Source organism: Canis lupus, chromosome 7 (genome assembly GCF_003254725.2).
Source record: "Canis lupus dingo isolate Sandy chromosome 7, ASM325472v2, whole genome shotgun sequence".
In the NCBI taxonomy this organism is placed as follows: domain Eukaryota; kingdom Metazoa; phylum Chordata; class Mammalia; order Carnivora; family Canidae; genus Canis; species Canis lupus.
Genome location: NC_064249.1, coordinates 55,380,324 through 55,401,520, shown reverse-complemented (window position 1 = coordinate 55,401,520; position 21,197 = coordinate 55,380,324). Strand labels below are relative to the sequence as shown.

Genomic DNA, 21,197 nt, shown 5'->3' with positions numbered 1-21,197 from the left:
ATTCATTATTTTTTGTTTTATAGATTCTGTATGAATGAAATTATATGGTATCTGTCCTTCTCAGTCTGACTTATTTCACTTAACATAATACCATATTGCCATTTGTGACAACATAGATTTTAATTTCAAAGATAAAAAAGGAGTTCATACCATCCAATTTCAACAGTCTACAAACCCATAAACATAGAGTGGAAATGGGAACGGCTCAAACAGCAAGGCTTAGCGTGATGTGCTGGTATATGTTTACCAACTATCTCCCCCAGAGTATATAAGGTTTTTATAAATTGCAATAATATAAAGATGTGTAGCATATAATTTATTTATTTATTTATTTTTATAATTTATAAATAATAGCAAAATATGTACTTTTTATTGTAAATTCCATATATACAACTAATTCTCCCAGAATGCTTTTGACTTGTGTTGAACTCTTGCTCAGCAAACCAGCCTATTATTTTAATTGAACTATGATATGTCAAATGGAATTTCATTGCAGACTTCTTCCTAATAAGTTTTTTTGTAATTTAATATGGTATGTACTCTACTGTTGTACTATTTCTCCCTTGTATAAATTGTATTAAACTGAAACCTCTTTCAGCTTCAGCACTATGACAATAAACAAAACAATAAATCCAACTCTGATCTGTGGTATTTGCTGATTTTTGTGGTGTAAGTACTTCTATAAAGGCATATTTCAAGATACCAATGTGAGGTCACTGAGCCCAGAGTTAGGAAGAGATGCACAACAGTATACCAGTATGTGGTATTTTCACCATACTGATACTATAGACCAGAAAAACTACCTTAAGAATATGAATAATAATAAAATAATTAAGTAGTGATACATTCTGAGTATCTACCACCTCAATATAAAATAACTTAATAAGCCTATATCATTTAATTTTTCTTAATAGCTGCTTCACTAATGGCTTGTAAAATTCCTGAAAATCTAACAATTAGCTCTCTTAAGCTAGTACAAACCAGCTCCAGAATACAGTTTTTATGTCATTCAAGATGAGTGAATGACATATTCAATGAATTAGGTGAATATTTCATAGTGTAGTTTCTTTAACCAACCACTGATATAAAAAGCCTTAAATAGCAGGAATTCACAAAATAAACTGGTCTAATATAACCCTTCAGGGTGCTAGAAAACATAGCTACTATAGGAAAAATTTTATATTAAAGCTAATATGATAGCAAAGCCAATCAAATTTGTAAATTGAGTATGGGATAGCAAGTCTGTTCTCAAAAAACTTTGGTTACTTAATGCCTTTATTGTATATTATATTAATGCACTCAAATGATATTAAAGGAAGATAATAATTAAGTTCAAAAATGAATCACCCTTACTTCACTTCCTGCTGGCTTACTAATTGCCCATTGGTGAGATGACACATATACACATAAAAACTTAGGGCAAACATGTGAAATTGATAAATGAGAGACACAAAGCTTAGAGATACAATACTATTATAATGAAATCACAGTGCCATTATGTTAAAAGACTATCATCAAATTTTACATGTTTCATCTTGGCCTTATAGGAGGTATTTAAAATACACTTTTCCTAAGTTTCAAATTCAACCCCTTTTGAAATTCCTCATTTCCAATTACATTTTGAAGCTAAGTAAGAACTGATGAAAACAGAACCATTAGGGGGTAGATCACTCTCCTGCAATCTTCCCTGACTCCATATCTCCATAGGAGACTGTATCTGCTTTTAGCATGACTAAGCTACGGTAAGATAATAGACAGACATTGACACCAGAAATGTCACTCAAGCATATTCATATAATTTGTGAGGATTTTCCACTCAATTAAAAACAATTTGAGAGTCAAAGTTTTGATATATCAAATATAACATCTACTGGAATAATCTTTATTTGAGTTACATTACACAATTGAAACTAAGGCCAATATAACACATTTGCTATCAAGGAATCAATGAGTGAAAGTAGTTATCATCTTTCCTTCCTCTGTCTAGTTATTATCAAACAGATAACAGGCAAAGTCATCATGATAAACTAGTTGATGTGAGAGCAATTTTAGTGAGATATTCAAAATTAAATGCAGTATGAAAGGCTGCCAGTTTATAAACAATAAATAAAACAAAATAATAAATAAAAAGGGATAGTGAAATAAAAATAAATTTCTAACATTCAATATTCAATAATCCTAAACTCAAGAATTTTTAGAGAATACCTTAAATAATCGAATTTTTGCGAAAAATTTCAATGTGCTCCCTAAACTGAAAGGTACCCTTTATCCTACTCTATTCAGCTGACTCTAGAAGTTCACTTTTCATTGGCAAGTCCATCATTATATGTATGCTGAGAGAAAGCAATGGGGGATGGAAGTAGAGGAGGATTCAGTCTGTGAAGATGGAAAGGTACCTAAAACCTACTTTATCCTACTGTAACTACCTAAAGGTGGTACCTTGGAATATAATTCTGCAAGAGAGATGCAATCAGAAAGCCCAGGAGTGAGGCAGTATAAGGAAATACAAGGTTGGCAAGGCTTCAGAAATTACCTCTACTGTGTGTCAGAGATTATGATAGATTACTTTGGCTAATTGCAAAGAAAAACCTAAAAGATGTTTTCCTTCCTAAAGGATTGTAGCCTAACATTAGTTTAGATGAGTATGTAGAAAGAGATTGTAGTAAGTAGAGCACGGTAAATCCAATATGCTTTAAAACTGGTTCTTAATCTTAGTTGCACTTTGAAATCTCCTGGTGAACTTTACATTTCTGATACCTAGGTCCTTTCTCCAGAGAATGTGATGGATGGAATAGGTCAGGGGTGCACCTGGGCATGGGAGTTTTTAACATCTCCCTCAGGGATTCTAATAGGAGCCACAGTTGAGGAATCAGGCAGTCCCTGCTAATATTGTGCAAACACAGTCCTACACCCTGGATAGCAACTCTTCTTTGAGGCCAGACACCCTTCCTATTCCCAATTTACATACAGGAAACCAGGCCTGGAGATTGGAAGTAACTTTGTCCAATCAGTAGATTGTGCTAGGATACAAACCCAGGGCTCCAGGGATCAAGCAGTTATCCCCTATGAATAGGAAACAGACAGGGAAGTACACATTTCTGCGGAATATGCTCATTTCAAAGCAGCCATCTGCAGCCCTAAACTCTCTCTTTAGCCTGCTACTTGGCCCTCAGCGCCTCAGTTCACGCATATATTTAAAAACAAACAAAACAAACATCTGGGAAAGTAAATAATTTGTAAGAAACTTTCAGCTAAAAAACAACAACAATGTTTCAATCCTATGTATTCATTATTGAAGAAATGCACTCTAATTTTCTGTAAAATAGTAAGTTTGGAAATCAAATCAAGAACTTTTAACCTGCAGCATTCTTATCATCTAAAGTGTTTAAGTAGGGATCCCTGGGTGGCGCAGCGGTTTGGCGCCTGCCTTTGGCCCAGGGCGCGATCCTGGAGATCCAGGATCGAATCCCACATCAGGCTCCCGGTGCATGGAGCCTGCTTCTCCCTCTGCCTCTCTCTCTCTCTCTCTGTGACTATCATAAATAAATTTAAAAAAAAATTTAAAAAAAAAATAAAGTGTTTAAGTTACTTGACTGTGTTTTTAAAAAGGAAAACAAGACAACCTGAAGAATTTTAAACAGACAATATTTTGAAGAGAAGGAAAAACAGCCGAAAGTAAAAGTAGCATAAAGAGAAACATGCAGTATTTCAACATACAGTACTTCAACTGAAAAATATGTTTTTGGGAAAGGAAAGCCTATACAAAATTTATTAAATTTGTACTAGCAATTCATTTGCAAAAACACAGAAATTTAATTTCACTTCTTTGCAAAATTGATGATTTATTCAAGAAAACCATATCGAATTCCAAGTTTCTGTTTCTTCAATGAGAAGATAATTACAATTATTTATGGAGAATATTCATCCTGTCTTCAGCACAAACAAAAGTCCACATTACTAGGAGGCCAATCCCTGCCAGTGTAAAAGAAGTCTGGAGAAACACTGCTTCACCATATGTTCAGATGCTGGCAAGATGAACTTTTCTTGTCAGATACTATCGTATAGTAGTGACTTTTCACCACTTCCCTGACACATACTGTTGTCACCCTTGACATACAAATAACTTTTTATTCTGAGGTACTCATGAACCAGTAGCATTAGTATATTTTAGGCTGTATATTTCACTGCTTTTAGTTATTTCACAGCATTAACATCATTAATGGTTGATGTAGTAACCAAGGAAAAAGTAAAAATTAAATTTCTTTTCTTGAAAGCCAATCTGTTCAATATAAATTTAAGTTCATCTAAGGACGGAATCATTTGAGCTTTTTTGGTCATCATTGTGTATAATTTGGGACTTGGTTGTGAGCAGGAAGTGCCACTGCACCTTCCTGCATTTTCCCTTAACTAGCAGACATAATCATTACTTAATACAGGTACATCTCCTTTATTTCTTTAGTTCTAACAACTAGAGCAAGGCAAATAGTTTTAGAGATGCTAGCACTCATTGCAAATTTTATAAAAAATTTAATAGATCAAAGATGTATGGTGTCCATGGACAATAGTCTATAATGCAGAAGTAACTTCAGAAGGAGATGCTAACAGGCCAAAAAATAATAATAATTTAAGACCTTTACAGTTAAGGATCCAATCTTGTGAGTTATAATCCCAGAAAAAAAAAGAAAGACTTCATTTTAGGAAAATTCCAAGAATAGTAACTGAGTTAGGTACATAGGGACATAACGTAAGAATTTTTGACCTAATTACAAAGAAAGGACTTAGAGCTTAGAAAAAAACATTCTTCGTTTCTAATTTGATCAGAAGAGTTACAAGAGATCCACTGAAAAGTGTGCAGGTGTAGCTAGTGAGATGTATAAATGAGACCTTTGTCAAAATTTTGGTGTCATACTTCCCCAAGAATCCAAACACATTTTATATCCTTCATTACTATTATTACTATTATTATGTTGATGATTTTGTTTAGTGGTATTTTTACCTAGATTCAGCGTCTAAAAATTCGGAATCATGATACTATGCAGTAATCAGATAATTCTACTTCTGGACTGGCTTTCCAATCTACTCCGTACCCCACCTACTCTACTAGACTCCTGATTTACTAGCCCAGGAAACGACTTTGGGAGCCTAAAACAGAGATTGCAAATAGGTTTCATTACATGTGTCAAATCTGTTTCTGATAGTGGCTACTCATATGTAGAGCCTTGTTTTGGCTTCATGAGAAAGAGTACCTTTATGGGTTAGTATTGGTTCAAAAATCTGAGATGGCACATGTACTAAGTTTCTGCCAACTCTGGCATAAACTATGGAAACAATATTATTTTTATCATTTTTCTATTAATTTCTCCCCATTCCAGTCTATATTCAAACTGCTAAAATAATCTTGCTTTAAAAACTATAATCACATCAACTTATGATTTATAAATTTCTACTTGATTTTTATGCCTGTAAGACAATTCAAAGTTTTGAATTTATTATTCACTTTAATTTCTTAATCTAGTCCCAATTTACTTAACCACTACTCACCTATGTCCTGTCATTTCAACACATTCACATAACATTGAACTTCTCAACTTTTCCTGAAAATTCTGTAAAACTCATAACTAATGATTTCTTCATTAGAATCCAAGCTTTCTGTGGGCAAAGTCTGCATTTGATTTTCCCTACAAAGACCTAAAATTGAACCAAGCAGAGAATGAATGGACTATAATTTTGAGCAGAAAAATGAATAAATTAATATATGAATAACATTTTCTGATTTCTTCCTAGAATGTCTTTCTTCAGCTGGCAAATTCCTGTCCACCCTTCAAAACCCGTGTCACATGTCCAGTCTTCCAGGAAGCTTTCCTTGATTCCTTAAAGCTAAGTTACCTATATCTCTCTGTTCGTTCCTGTTTTTAGCATTTCATATGCTATTTTTGTTCACTTTTTCTTTTTTATAATTTATATACAGTGAAATGCTCAGATCATAAGTATACTATTCAGCATGTTTAGGCAAATGCATCAAATAACAAACATTTCCATCACTCCAGATAGTTCTTTCATACTTCTTTGTCAACTTCTTCAAAATAATGACCAATGATTTCAGTCACCAGAGGTTACTATTTGCCTGTTCCCAATATTTATCTAAGTGGGATTATAGATGTGTACTTGTGTCTCACCTCTTTCATTTAGCATAATAGAGATTTATTCATGCATTTGTCTGCAGTGCCTTCTTTTTATTACCGAATAGTATTCCATTGCATAGCTAAGCCACAATTTGTCCATTTTCCAGTTGATGGGCATTTAGGTTGATTCTAGTTTGGTGCTATTATGAAAATAGCTACTATGTTGTACTTTAAATGATCTCTTCACTGTAAGATCTTTACTTTGCAAAATGAACTCAAGAGAAGTTGCTTGGTGATAATTATTTTGAAATTGCCATACCTAGAGTAGTCCTTGGTAGATAATACTTGATCAGTAATCATTCAATTAGAATACAATTTGTGTCTCTCTAACCTAGATGTTTGTAGAATCTCTTTGCCAAACAGGACTTGTAGGTACTGGGAAGTGATACGTTATGAGGCAAACTACCATATTCCATTTACTTCCTAAGTTCCTTGGGAAATTCCTTTACATTTCTCTGGGCCTTGATTTCCTTATCTATAACATGAAGATAATTATAGCATTTATCTGTTTGGCTTGATTTCAGGATTACTTGAACGTTGCATAGAATTTAATAAGCACTCAACAAAGATTAGTTGTGAATTTATTATAACGTGTATCCTTCAAATATCTGACTAAGCCTATAACATGAAGAATGGAATTTTGGGATAGTTCCATTAAAAAAATGAGAGAAAAAAGAGTAAAAGGCACCCAGAAGAGTCAACACAATATTAATGAAGAACAAAGTCAACAGACTGACACTTCAAGACTTAATATAAAGCTACAGTAATCAAAACAGTGTCACGGTGGCTAGAGAACAGGCAAATAAATCAATAAAACAAAAGATGAAAAGATGAAGTATAGAAGCAAACCCACATAAATATAGTTAACCGATCTTTGATAAAGACACAAAGGCAATACAACAAAATAAAAATAGCCAGGATGCATGGGTTGCTCAGTTGGTTGAGTCTCTGACTCATAGTTTTGTCTCAGGTCATGATCCAGGGTCATGAGATTGAGCCCTGAATCATGCTCCACACTCAGTATAAAGTCTGCTTGAGATTCTCTCCCTCTGCCTCTGTCCTTCCCCCAGCTCACACGCATATGAGTACACTCTCTTTCTCTCTCTTTCTCTCTCTCTTTCTCTCCCTCTCTCTCTCAAATAAATAAATAACACCTTAGAAATCTCAGTGGAAAAAAGAGATTGTCTTTTCAACAAGTAGTGCTGGAGCAACTGGACATCCACATACAAAAAGAAAAAAAAACTTAATCTAGGCAGACAGCATATAATCTTCAGAAAAAATAACTCAAAATGGGTCATAGACTTAAATGTAAAACTCAAAACTATAAAAACTCCTAGAAGATAATATAGGGAGAAATTTAGATGACCTTAGGCATGGTGATGATTTTTGGTACAACACCCAAGGTACTATTGATGAAAGAAATAATTGATAAGCTGGAATCATTATTAAAAACTTCTGTTCTATGAAAGACACTGTCGAGAGATTGAGAAGACAAGTCACAAATGGAAAGAAAATATTTGCAAAAGACCTATCTGATAAAAGATCGTTATTCAAAATACACAAAGAACTCTTAAAGTTCAACAATAAGAAAACGAACAACCTGATTTAAAAATGGGCAAAAGATCTAAACAGATGCCTCATCAAAGAAGATGTACAGAGAGAAAGCAAGCTTATGAAAAAAAATGTTCCATATCATATGCCATTAGTAAAATGCAAATTAAAATAAGAAGATACCACTACACACATATTAGAGTGGCATAAATTCAGTATGCTGACAACACCAAATGCTAGCAAGGATGTGCAACAACAGGACCTCTCATTCACTGCTGGCAGGAATGCAACATGGTACAGCCTCTTAGGAAGACAGTTTGGCAGTTTCTTACAAAACTAAACATTCTCTTACCATATGATCCAGCAGTTGTGCTCCTTGGTATTTAGCCAAGGGAGTTGAAAACTTATGTCTACACAAAAACCTGCACACGGAAGTTTATAGCAGTTTTGTTCATAATTGCCAAAACTTGGAAGCAACCAAGATAGCCTTCAGTAGGTGAATGGATAATAAATTGTAGTACATCCACTGCTAAAATGAATGAGCTAAAAAGCCATGAAAAGACCTGAAGGAACTCAAATGCATATTACTAAGTGAAGTAAGACAATCTGAAAAGGGCACATACTGTATGATTACAGATATATGAATATTCTGGAAAAGGCAAAATTATGGAGACGTAGCCATCATGAAGACTAGTTGCCAGAAGTAAAGCAGAAGGGATAAATAGGTGAAGCATAGAGAATTTTTAGAGCAGCACAACTATTCTTTATAATATTGTAATAGTATTACATGTCATTATACATTTGTCAACCCATGGAATATACACAAAGAGTGAATCTTAATGTAAATTATGGGCTTTGGATGATAATGGTATATCAATGTAGGTTTACTAATGGTAACAAATGCACCAGCTTGTGTAAGATTTTGATAATGAGGGCGGCTTATCCATGTGTGAGGGCAGGGCATATATGTAAAAATCTGTAGTTTTGTTCCATATTGCCACAAACTTAAGCTTGCAATTGATCTTAAAAATAAAATCTATTTAAAAGGGAAAAAAAGTTAAAGTGAGTGAAAGCCTTATTTCCTTGTGTAACCACTATGGAAAGTTATTTAAGTGGCCCAAAAACCAGCTTGAGGCATTTTTTTGTAAAGAAGCCTTGGTCAATTAAAAAAAATAATAATAACTGAAAATACACAAAAAATTAAAAAATAAAATCTATTCCATCTCTTTTAATTGCATGTATTTCTAAAAAAACTTCTTCATATTTTAGAACAATTCATACTGAAAAAATGAAAATTTGCCAAGGACATAAACCATTCACTTTCATTAATATTTAAAAAAAAAAAGACTTTCCACTATAAAATAAGAGGATTAATAGCAACCACATAGTAAAATGCAGAGCTCTCAGAACACAAACTGGGGCAGCCACTGGGGAAAACAGTATGGAGGTTCCTCAAAAAATTAAAGATAGAACTACCCTATAATCCAGTAATTGCACTACTGGGCATTTACCGATAGAAAACAAAAACACTAATTCTAAAAGATACATGCACCTCTATGTTTACTGCAGCATTATTTACAATACCTAAGCTATGGGGGCAGTGCGAATTATATATTGATGGATGAATGGATAAAGAAGATGTGGTATACGTGTATAATGGAATATTATCCACTCATAAAAAAGGAATAAAAGCTTGCCATTCTCAACAATGTTGATGGATCTAGAGAGTATAATGGGAAGAGAAATAAGCCGGTCAGAGAAAGACAAATACCTTATGATTTTACTCAATATGTGTAATTTAAGAAACAAAACAAGTGAAAAAAGAAAAAAAAAAAAGACAACCCAAAAAAACTGACTCTTAACTATAAAGAACAAATGGATGGTTACTAGAGGGGAGGGTGGTTGGGAGATAGGTGAGATAGGTGATAAGGATTAAGAAGTGCCCTCATGGGCAGCCGAGGTGGCTCAGCAGTTTAGCGCCACTTTCAGCCCAGGGCCTGATCCTGGAGATCGAGTCCCACGTCAGGCTCCCTACATGGAGCCTGCTTCTCCCTCTGCCTTTGTCTCTGCCTCTCTCTCTCTCTCTCTCTCTGTGTGTCTCTCATGAATAAATAAATAAAATCTTAAAAAAAAAAGTGTACTCATTGCAATGAGCACTGGATGATGTACGAAATTTTGAATCACTATATTATAGTAATACAACACTGTATGTTACCTACCTGGAATTAAAGTAAAAACTTTAAAAACAAATAAAAATAAAATAAATACAAAGCTCTCAAAATACAGCAACTTTCTAGGGCATGTGTGCAATAGGCCATAAGACTTGAAACAGAAACCTCCACATGAAAACAAGACCCTCAAAACAAGGTCAACATATGTATTGAAAAAATGGAATACGAAAAAAATCTGCCCATTTGAAAACAGGGATGACAAGGTAACTTGTCTTACTTTCCTTTATCTCTTTATTGAGGAAAAAAAAAAGTCTCACCTTTGGGAAGGCAACGGAGAGAAACTGGTAGTTATTTAGACAGAGTTATTCAGATTTAAGAAATATGATTAATTCCAAACAGGATAATTTTGTTTTTTAAAAATCCACCCTTGACTGCATCTCACTTAAACTGCTGATATCCATAGACTGACCACCCTAACAAGTAGCCAGAAAGATAAAACAGATTACTCTCAAAGACCAGCTATTTGTCTGACTGCAAAGTTCTCAATAATCACAAACCCAAAAGACAGTAGAATAATAGTTTCATGGCCCTAAGGGTAAAAATATATATTACTCTAGAACTGTATAATCAAGTAAATTATCATTCAAGAATGAATTTTGAAACAAAAACTAAAAACATTTACCATCCTCATTAAGGGAACTTAAAGGAAGTACTTTAGAACCAAGAAAATTGCTAGATAATTCTAGAAAGGAAATACTAAAATTGTAAGCATAATTTATTCATAACATTTGAGTTATTTTAGTAATTTTTCCCAAAGCACTTTTTTGATAGATAAGTCAGATCCTTAAGGAGTCAATAGTCAGTAGTTATGACCCCCAATATTTAAGAAGCATGGAACAGTTAAAGGATAAACGCTAAAGTTAAGGATTAATTTTGCTCCTACATCTAAGAAACAAGTTATTTCCATTTGTTTATTAAAAATAATGCTACTAAAAAAAAAAATAATGCTACTGTGGGATCCCTGGGTGGCTCAGTGGTTTAGTGCCTGCCTTCGGCCCAGGGCATGATCTTGGGAGTCCCAGGATTGAGTCCCACATTGGGCTCAATGCAAGGAGCCTGCTTCTCCTTCTGCCTGTGTTTCTGCCTCTCTGTGTCTCTCATGAATAAATAAATAAAATCTTAAAAAATAATAATAATGCTATTGTGAATATTTTGTTCACATTTTTAGCATACCCATGTACTTATTTCTTTTGGACACATAACTAAGAATAGAAACGTTTAGTTACAGGGTATATTTATGTTCACGTTGTACTACTTCCAATATTTATGAAATAATCCCAAATTTCTAGAAGGTCTTGAATCATAAAGCAAGATGAGCTGGTTTTTAAAATCCTTAACTTAAGAGGGATGTCTGAGTGGCTCAGTGGTTGAGCGTCTCCGTTTGGCTCAGGTTGTGATCCCAGGCTCCCCGGATCAAGTCCCCATATCAGGCTCCCTGCAGGAGCCTGCAGGAGCCTTTTTTTTTTTTTTTTATGCAACTTCATCACTTTATTCAGATCTTCAAAATAGTCTTTATTCTACATTTTTAGTATAAAAAATCCACAAGTTAAGTACACCACAGTGTAAAGAGAGATGTACAACGCTGAACTTCCATAACAGTCAATGGTACAAACATCACATGTACAGAACACAAAATTTAGATGAACTGAAATTATAAGATAAAATAAAATAAAATCCAATTTCCAAAAACAAAAATCAAAGTATTAAGGATCCCTGAAAATGTTCTTAACCCTAATGAGATTTCGCTGGACTCAAGTCATTTTGTAGTGAGGGATTCATAGTACCCATTACCCCAGCTGAGGAATTCTCAGGAGCCATGAGCACCTGCATCAGATACTCTGATAACTGGTAACCAATTTTTGGATGGGGAAACTTCAGGCCCCTCTGCCTATGTCTCTGCCTCTCTCTCTCTCAGTGTTTCTCATGAATAAATAAATAAAATCTTGTAATAAAAATCCTTAACTTGGATATCTACCTCTAATACACATTGATCTTTGATGTTACGCCTTTGCTTAATTCTATAATGTCATGATGTGTATTAAAACTACTGTGTGAAAATAAGCTTATATTTGTTGAGTGCTTCATTTGTATTCCACACTGTGCTAAACAGTTCACATATTTTATACCTTTTAATCATCATGATAGCTATCCATCATTCTCATTTCACAGGTTAAGGAATATGGGGCTCAGATAAATTAATACATTCTCCATGATCATGTATATAGGACATGGAATGCACTGCAAGAGAACAAATAATGAATATGGCACAGCCTGGAGATCCTTTCAGTAGAAGAAACCTAGGGTCAGGGCATCTTTGGAAAAACTAGCCTCACTAAACATAGAGGCATATATGAATCACAATGTTTATAAAATATTAAGTGTGCTAAGACAGAGACTATATTATAATAAAGAGATTTCAAATTTTGTAACTTAAATAGAAATGTATTTCCCTCCCATCTAACAGTTGAGTGGGCTGGTGAGCATAGTAGTTTTGCCATCAGAAACATGTGATTTCCAAGGATTCTCTAGATTTCATTAGTTTCCAGTCAGAAGTAAAACTGAAAGAAAAAGTATAAGAAACAAGTTGCACTCATCATGTCTGATCATCCAGCATTGGTCCAAACTTAATCACAGAACCACACTTTGAGGCAAAGAAAGCTAGAAAATGTAGTCAGCAAACTGGTTAAAGACAGTCAGATGTCCTGCTGAAATTAAGATGATTCTATTTTTAAAAAGAAAAAAAAAAGCAATGAATATGAAAAAGTGGAAGCCTCTGCCTCATTAACTAGTCAGACCTGACAGAAACAGGACATGTGCCAAGATGTAACAAGGAAACAACTGGAGAAGTAGGTATAAAGCCCAACTGTGGAAGGCTTGAACGCCCATCTGGAGAAGGTAACCTAATACAGTAGTTAATCAGAAGCCCTTTTTAAAATAAACATTTTTATTGAAGTACAGCATTGAGTCAAAATGCACATATCATAAATGTACAGCCTGCTAAATTTATACAAATGTACACGTCAGAATCACTCAGCTCAAGAAATTTAAGTTCCAGCACTCCCACCAGCATCTTCCTGCCCTTCCCAATCATCAACCTTGCTCACCTACCCAAAGATAACCACCACCTAACTTCTCTATATAGGCTAGTGTTGCCTATCTTACCATGCCATTATGTTTGTGGGATTCATATATGTAGTATATAGTAGGATTTTTTAATGTTTTACTGCTGCACAGTATTCCATTATAGAACATGCCATATTTTTAATTTAAATTCAACTAATTTAACATCAAGTGTATTACTAGTTTCAGAGGTAGAGTTCAGTGATTCAGTCTTCTATAATACCTAGTGCTCATTATATCCCATGCCCTCCTTAATGTACATCACTCAGTTACCCCATCCCCACACTCCCCTCCCCTCCAGCAACCCTCCTAAGGTTAAGAGTCTCTTATGGTTTGTTTCCCTTTCTGATTTCATCTTATTTATTTTTCCCTCTCTTCCTCTGTGTTCCTCTGTTTTGTTTCTCCAGTTCTACATATGAGTGAAATCATATAATTTTCGTTCTCTGATTGACTTATTTCACTTGGAATAATACCCTTTAGTTCCATCCACATCATTGCAAATAGTAAGATTATATTTTTTTGATGACTAATATTCCAGTGTATGTGTGTGTGTATCCAGATAGATGATTGATAGGTAGATAGATAGATAGATCTCACATCTTTTTATCCATTCATCTGTCAATGGACATCTGAACTCTTTCCATAATTTGGATATTATGGGCATTGCTGCCATAAATATTGGGGTGCAGGTGTCCCCTCAGATCACTACATTTGTATCTTTGGGATAAATACCTAGTAGTGCAATTGCTGCGTCATGGGGTAGCTCTATTTTCAGCTTTTTAAAGGAACCTCCACACTGTTTTCCAGAGTGGCTATACCACCTTAAAGTTCGACCATTCATTTGGGGAATATAAATAATAGTGAAAGGGAATATAAGGGAAGGGAGAAGAAATGTGTGGGAAATATCAGAAAGGGAGACAGAACGTAAAGACTGCTAACTCTGGGAAACGAACTAGGGGTGGTAGAAGGGGAGGAGGGCGGGGGGTGGGAGTGAATGGGTGAGGGCACTGGGGGTTATTCTGTATGTTAGTAAATTGAACACCAATAAAAAATAAATTAAAAAAAAATAAAGTTCGACCAAGAGTGTGGGAACATGCCATAATTTATTTAGCCATTGTCTTCAAGATAAACATTAGAGTTGTTTCCAGTTTTCAGCTATTTAAAATAATTCCACTATAATAGTTTGCCTTGTGTTTTTTGGTGTACCCATTACTCATTTCTTTTGGCTATACCCCGGAGGAACAGAATTGAATACAGAGTATACTTGCGTTCAACTTTTGTAGATCATGCTAAATAGTTTTTCCCAAGTATCTGCAGCATTTATTGTTCCCCTGGAAGTATAGGAGCATTCTATTTACACTACATTCTTACCAACACATGGGAATATCATTATTTTTTCATTTTAGCCATTCTGGCAGTTGTGATTTTCATTTGTCTGCAGACTACTCTAGTAGTTTTAATTTTCATTTGTTTGATGACTATTGAGGTTAAGAACCCTTTCTTACATTTATTAGTTATTTGGAGAACTACTCTTGTTTACTATGTCTCCTAACTGCTTTCCAGTTTTTTACTGGGTGGTCTTTTTAACTTATAGAAGCTCTATAGATAGCCTGAATATGAATCCTTTGCCAGTTTGCAACTTTCTTCTCAGTGAACAGCTTTTGAATTTTTTGAATGAGAGAGTGGCAAGAATAGTTCCTTGTTTTGAGAAAATTCATCTGCCATGAATATGAAAGAGTCAGGCCGAAAAATGTTAAAAGGATACTGTATAAATTTCCTGATAATGGTAAATATAATGAGAGCCTAGTTTAGACAAAGGGGAACAATAATAAAGAGGAAAAAGATGAGAGATATTTTATAAAAGAATAATTCATCTATTCAATACTGAGACTTGCTAACTGATTTTAAAAATATGAGACATGGGCCATTTATGAAGGACAGTGAATACTAATAAAATGCAGTCATTATTGGCAGATGGGAACTTAGGAAAATGAGAGTTCTGAATCACTGAAGAGTGTTTACTTTGGAATTAGGTTTTTAACTATAATGATCACACCAAGTAGCAGCAAGGCCCAATTTCTCCCAACTCAAAGGCTTTTTATCATTCTCACCGTGATTAACAACTCCATATTCATTTCTTTTCAAGATCACTCAATGAAAAAATAAAAGACAAAACATGGGCTTAAGGAAACTGATATTGTAAAAAATCAGAAAGGAACAGAAAACTCCTGAAAGAAAATTTTCCCAAGAAGGATATTTGAGGAGTAGCAACCCTAGATTGTCAAAACATCCTCCATTTCTTCCTACCCTCAGATTAGCCATAATGTCTTTCCTTTCCTGGTTCTTAACACTATTATAACTAAGAAGTAAAGGATGCAGAACTTCCCTTAAGTGATTTCATAAAAACTCTTATTTGAATGAGATGTTAAGTCCTCTATCATTATCATCAGGCCCAACATTATCATCTTAACATTTATTGAGCACTTACATACACTGTGTGTTATATGCATTATTTGATCCCTGTAGAGTCCTGAAAATAAGTATTACACTATTATTACTATTCTATGGCAGAAAGCTTAAGCAATTTGCTCAATGTGACAGAGCTAGTAAGTCATGGACCTTGGACATGAACCAAGGCAGCTTGACTCTAGAGCTTCTTTCTTACCTAATTGTTCTCTACATTCTCCTCGCCAGCTATCATGCAACAATTATTTACAGCTAAGGCCATAAAATAATACGAATCATAATAATTAGGATTTAGTAGTAAGTACCCAGATGTGGAAAGTCCTATAGGACATAATGTACCCTAAGGATAGAAACGAAATTGAGACCCAATCTGAGGGACAAACACAATTGAAATTACTTCATGTCAGTTCACTTTTCTCCCTCTCCACTTCTATCCAGCTTCCTCTGTTATCACTAATCTTCTAATCACTAATACTTCTATTGTCTTTAATTTCCTCTCCATCTCTAAACTGTCACCTTCTCTAATTCGTTCTCCACCCCACAGCCAGAATGATCTTTTTAAATTATAAAATAGCTCATGCCACTCTTCTTTAAAAACATTTCATGGCTTCCCACTGCACACAGGATAAAACTCTTCATTAGGGCCCACCAAATCCTACAAAATCTGACCTCTGCTTCCCTTTCCACCCTCACCCAGCCCCCCCAATTTCCTTCTCACCATGCACATTGATTTTTATGTCAATCCCTTGAATACCAGAAGCCCTTCTCTACCACAGGTTCTTGGTGATTACTATTCTCTCTGCCTGACCTGTTCTTTCTCCAAAAACTTAAATGTTTGGCTTATTCTCATCCTCATCTCCACATAAGAATTTTTTTTATCATATAGCACCCTAGTTACTTCTGTAGCCGACTTTCTAAAAAGCTGTAATTTTATTATTTAGTCATAAATGTATTCATCTATCTTACCCACCAGAATTAAGTTCATGATAGTGTGCCTGGCACATGCTAGATATCAATAAGAAATCTGATGAGATGAATCAAGAATCAATAAATGGCTCCATGTTTCTTATCTTGGGTAACGGGGGATAGTAAGGTCATTAACTGAGATATGAAATACAGGAGAAGAAGCAAGTTTTGAAGAGGAACATAGTTCAATGAAGGGGAGGAGACTGAATTTGAGATGCCTGAAGGAAAAACCAGTAGAAATATCCGTGAAGTAGGTAGGAATAGGGGGGTCTAGCATTCAGGGGAAAATCGGCAAGATAACACAGACACGATAACATCAATTTAGAAGACAATAGAGAAAAGGGGCAGATAAAGCTATGGATGTGAAAAAGAAGGCCCAGGAAAATATGCAGAACGGATACAGCAGAAGACCCAACAGGCAATATAAAAGAAGGAAGAGGAAAAATGAAAAGCAGGAGGAAAGGGCTTCAAAGAGATCAGAGAAGTGCCAGGAGAAGATGGGGACAGATTTTCCAGGAAGATGAGAAATTAAATAATGAAGGTCAAGTTTTCAGGAGAAGTAGGATAACAAATGAAAGCAGGGATTCAGGGTTGATGTTTAGGAAATCCTCGTGGCCACTGGCAGAGGCTGCAACCAATTAGATTAGGAGATTGAAGACAAATGTGTTTCAAATTCTTAGCTTTACCCAAGGTTTGGATTATATAAAAATCTTTTTTGGTGGCTTTGAAAACCCCATGACACAGAAAGTGTGGCAAAGCTAAATTATTAAGTACTTCACCTATCAGCTTCAGGGAAGACATAGTTATCCTGCATTGTTGGAATTTTCTAAAGAGGTGGTATTAAAGTCAGTTAAAAAGGCTAGTCTATTCAAAATTGCAGAACTATGTAAGGAAACTCATGATTATCAGTAGCAAAAGCTACCAGGGTGCTTTCAGAGAATGAAAGCTGTACCATATACACATTAAACACAAAAGAAATTTGAGAAGCAAGGGGCTGAGACCAACAGCAGTTCACAGAGCCTGCCAGGGTACACTGGCAATTCAAGATCACAGATGCCTCAACTTGCTCTAATCAGGGAGAGTCCTTCTTGCTAAGTGCATTCATGTCTGTAGTCAGTAGAGATGCATCCATGCACTAAATCTTGAACTTGAACTAAGTGTAAATATTCTAGGGTATTTAATTTACCTCCCACCCCAGTTCAAGGGCAGACCCATGCTAAAATAATCCCCCCTGCAAAGCGAAACACTGATCTCAAACACGGAATGGAATGGAGCCCAGAAATGAGACATCTTAGCACTGGATTGGCATACGGGCTGGGGGGAAAAAAAAAACAGGGAAGGAGCTTCTGAACAGCTCATTCTTTCTCTATTATGTCCCCAGATACTCCAACACATAATCATTCCACTCATTTGTCAAAAAGCAGTTAATTTCAGCAAAAGGGTGTTCCTATACTATCCATATCCTATAAATGAAAAGTAAGAATTTCGCATATCTACTATAATTTTAAAAGAATTTTAAGTCTCTTTCTGTTGATACTTAGATTTTGTCCTGGACAGTGTTCTGTGAAATAAGCTGTTTGTCAACAGAAGAGGTGCGTGGCACGGTACAAAGGGAGTCACTTTTTCCTCCTCCGGACCGACCGTTAACTGCAGCAAACGCTGAGATCTAGACAATTCTGGGTGGAAAGCCAAAGAAAGAAAGGCCTGGTGGAGGAACCCCGGCGAATTTTGGAAGTCGAAGTCGGCCCTCTCCGGTCCCGTTTGCGGGGGAGGAGCCGTGGCAGGTGCTGGGTTCGAGTTCTCGCAAGAGGCCGCTCGGGCACAGGAAGGCTCGGGTCGGTAGCTGCTGCTTCTAAGGCGGCGGCAGGCCAGGGGAGGCTGCCCCGGCAGTCTCCATGGCAACGCTGAGGGGAGGAGGTGGGAAAGGCGCCCTCGCGCCGCCCGCCCCGCCTCCCCCGACCTCGCGCCGGCTCCGGCTGCTCCTCCAACCACACCTGCCCCGCGCTCCAGCCTCCGCAGCGCCCGCGGCCCGCTGCACTGTTGCCTGGGCAACGCCGGGGCAGGCAGGCCACGCCCCCGGGCATTCCCGCCCCCAGGGCCCGGAGCGCGAGGGCTGGAGCGGATCCGAGAACTCGGGTCCGGGCGGGGCCCAGGGGTGCCCTTGGAAGACGCAGGCGACCGGGGCTGGACAGCCGGCCCGGCCCCACAGCCGCGGGCGGGGGAGGATGCTCAAGCGCCCCGCCCTCTCCGGCACCTCCGGTCGGGCATCTGCTCTCTCCTCCCGACCGGGGCGGGGTCGCCAAGCGACGCTGGGACTGTGCGGGCCACCTCCCGAAGGGCCCAGAGCCCCAAGGATGCTTGCCGCACCCCAAACCATCCCCGGGTCCAAGGCAGGGCCGAGGCGCCCGCCCCGCTCCTCCCGCGGCCAGGCCCCCTTCACACCCACCTAGGCTCGGCTCCAAGGACTAATTTACCTCCCACCCCAGTGAGTCCTCGCCCTGTTTTCCTGCCCAGCCCTGGCCTTGGAGAGCTAAGGGTAGACTCCCTCGGAGCCACAAAGTAGAAGGCAGCTAGTGCACCCAGGGGCCCTAGGCGACTCCCAGCCTTTTCCCAGGTCAGCAGCTCCGCTGGCCCGGGCCTCCCACGGGAGAGGGCTGCGGGGTGGGGGCGCAGTCAGCAGGCTGTGTCCTGCCACCCCCGACCCACCCCCAGCCATCAGAGAGGTACCCGTGACCATGATTAAAAATTGCATAGAGAAACTGATTTTTGTTCAGAGCCTAGAAGAATTGAATCAAGTGTTTATTTACTGGAGCAAAACAATCCTCGGTGAAGTGTGCCTTTTTCTGCAGCTAAGTCAATGGGGACTGTTGCCTTGATTTCAAAAGGAGCCAAGATTTTGAAAGACATAAACATTACTGCTTAGGTGTGGATAAAGAAAAAAAAAAGAAACTATTTTTATTTTCTAATTGAAATTTTTCTAGTTACAGTTTTCTATAGTTTACAATATGGATCCGTTCTCTTCTTGAGCAAAAATATTTTATTGCTATGACCGGGGCTTTTCATAACAGAAGGTTTTAGTATTACCTTTTAAATAAGATCCACAAAATTTGAAAATAAATTCAGAAGCAATACATGTATTGGTGAATATACACTGTATCATTGGTTTTTCCAAACATTTAGGGAGATACTTGATGAATCAGTATATTGTTCAATAACTGTTGGTGACTTAGCACTTAAAGCAAAGATCACTGTAGCTGGAGAAAATTCATAGGGAAATAAACAGCACTTGTCAATTAGATTTAATAGTTTGCTTAAGAAATTTTTAAGATATAGATAGATGATAGATAGATAGATAGATAGATAGATAGATAGATAGATACTAAATAAATTTGACCTAAAACAGAGGATCTTTCAGTCGGAGTTTTGAGATTAGGTATGTGCCTTAAAATGCAAACTGAAGTATTATGTGATTATTAATTCAGATATGTTTCGGTATCTTTGCAATGAAACACCCAATTTTATAAGGCAGTTATCTTCAAAGATGATTTTCATAAAGAAGTTTACTTTAAATGTGATATAGTGAGTAGGAGATTAATAAAGAAAATATATCTCTAATCATCTTCCAAACTGCCTATTCTGTCATGGCAGAAATGTTTCTATCTCCCTGAGGATTTTATCCATGCCCTCAAGTGCCAAATTATCTCCTTTTGTGCCCACATTGATTAAAGTTAAATGCATATTTCAATTGGGAGATAGATCTGTATATAAGTCATAGAGTATATATGGACCAATGTCTAATATCTCACTTCATGTCATCAGGATCTCACAGAAGAAGGTTCATGATCAGAGTACCCCATGTTGCAGTATGTTGAGATATAACTGAACGGGAAGCAAATAGAAAAGCTTTTGGCCTTCTGGACTGTTTCTTTTGCCATTTGAAAAGGCCTAGCTGCTCACTATTATTTCACATGGTATGATTAGCTCTCAGCAGGTCTGGCACGCCTTCAGCTAGGTCTCAATCTTTGCATATTCAAGTATTGTTCCATTTTCTCAAGGTACAATATATATCGGGGTATTAAAATATAGAATATAACACAGAGCTGCCAACTAAAGCTTTCAAAATGAATAATTATCTGAACACTTAATATTAATGCACACTAGGAATAAGGAAACTGGAAAAAGAAGTATATTAAGAAATGATTTTAGGGCAGCCCCGGTGTCTCAGCGGTTTAGCGCCGCCTTCAGCCCAGGGCCTGATCCTGGAGACAGAGTATGGAGTCCCACATCAGGCTCCCTGCATGGACCCTGTTTCTCCCTCTGCTTTTGTCTCTGCCTCTCTCTCTCTCTCTGTGTGTGTGTCTCTCATGAATAAATAAATATTTTTTTAAAAAAGTTTTAAAAGAAATGATTTTAAAGAAACACATATACTCAATATGTAATTTTTGTTAATCGATGTCTCTAGATTATAGAACCGGATGTTATTCTTTTTCTTTCTTTTGCTTTTCAAGAAATCTATAATAAGCAGGTATTAATTGAATAATAATAAACATTATATATTTTTAAATTTATAAATATCTACACTTTTAAAAGCATAAATTTATTTTAATCTATTAGTTGTGACAAACAACGCTATATTTTTTTCATTGTCTAAAATCTGTCTAGGAAATAAAAAGCCAACTGA

The 21,197-nt window shown here is 36.7% G+C and overlaps 1 protein-coding gene across 12 annotated transcripts in view; it reads right to left on the bottom strand.

Moving 5' to 3' along the window:
• The window catches only part of NOL4 (nucleolar protein 4), a 522,070-nt gene that overhangs the window by 304,444 nt on the left and 196,429 nt on the right, over positions 1-21,197 (bottom strand). The window contains exon 1 of one of the 12 annotated variants that reach the window (XM_025429196.3): positions 18,158-18,372. The exons of 10 other annotated variants lie outside the window; for them this stretch is intronic. The gene's annotated coding sequence lies outside the window, so the exon portion shown is untranslated. Of the gene's footprint in view, positions 1-5,541; positions 5,686-18,157; positions 18,373-21,197 lie in introns of those variants that run through there. One more of the 12 variants, XM_025429194.3, reaches the window with a different exon arrangement.